The sequence below is a fragment of the Echinops telfairi genome, unplaced genomic scaffold (genome assembly GCF_000313985.2).
Source record: "Echinops telfairi isolate 266 unplaced genomic scaffold, ASM31398v2 ScPeMD7_29;HRSCAF=101, whole genome shotgun sequence".
NCBI lineage: Eukaryota > Metazoa > Chordata > Mammalia > Afrosoricida > Tenrecidae > Echinops > Echinops telfairi.
The window spans coordinates 6,433,337-6,434,224 of record NW_022103926.1 but is presented as its reverse complement, the minus strand read 5'-3'; the positions used below and the strand labels follow the sequence as shown (position 1 = coordinate 6,434,224).

The 888-nt window shown below is 42.6% G+C and overlaps 1 non-coding gene across 1 annotated transcript; it reads right to left on the bottom strand.

Moving 5' to 3' along the window:
- Positions 1–591: 591 nt before the first annotated feature.
- Positions 592–754, bottom strand: LOC115869501. The gene has a single exon (XR_004046218.1). It is a non-coding gene; the product is annotated as a U1 spliceosomal RNA (small nuclear RNA).
- Positions 755–888: the final 134 nt, after the last annotated feature.

The window sequence follows — 888 nt, the reverse complement described above, 5'->3', positions numbered from 1 at the left end:
CAGTTTTAAGTGGATGGCTAAGAGAAAAACACAACAAAATAAAAATTATTGACGAGGATGCAAGGAAATTAGAATCCCGCTCTCCTTGTAGGTGGGTTCAGTTTTGAGGGGGATTACCCTGCTCGTGGGCCTGGGATTGGACAGAAGGGGATTTGCCTTTAGCTACTAACCATTTTCAGCCCATTCTTCTTTTTTATTAAAAGATCATGTTACAGCTCTTCTAACAGTCCATACATCAATTGTATCGAGCATAGTTGTGCATATGTTGTCATCATTCTTTTCTAGACATTTGCTTTCTATTGAGTCCTTGGTATCAGCACCTCTTTGGTCCCTCCCTCCTAGCCCATTCCTTTTGACGCCTGTAGCCAGATAGAGTTAGAAGAGATTCACTCTAGCACAGCCTACCTTCTGGGAAACCGGGTTGTAGAAAGGTTTTTTTAAAAAAAATCAGAAATAAGTAAACTAAGAAATGTGATCGAGGGGCAGGTAGGTGCGGAGAATAAATGCATTAGACTGTGTTAGTCTAGGTACATTAGAGAAACAAATCCATAGAAATTCATGTATAAGAGAGAGTTTTTTGTTTTTGTTCTTCAGGGGAGAGTGCGAATGCAGGCCCCACTACCATGAATTATGCAGTCGAGTTTCCCACATTTGGGGAAATCGCAGGGGTCAACACATCTGGAGTGCAATGGGTGAGCCTCTCCCTGGGAAAACCACCTTCATGATCATGGTATCTCCCCTGCCAGGTAAGTTTAAGAGAGAGTTTTCTATAAAGGTTAAGTGCACATCAAGAAAATATCCCAACCCAGTGCTGCCCAAGCCCACAAGTCCAACATTAACCCATTAACCCGTATGTCCAACACCAATCCACAAAGTCCTCCTCCATCT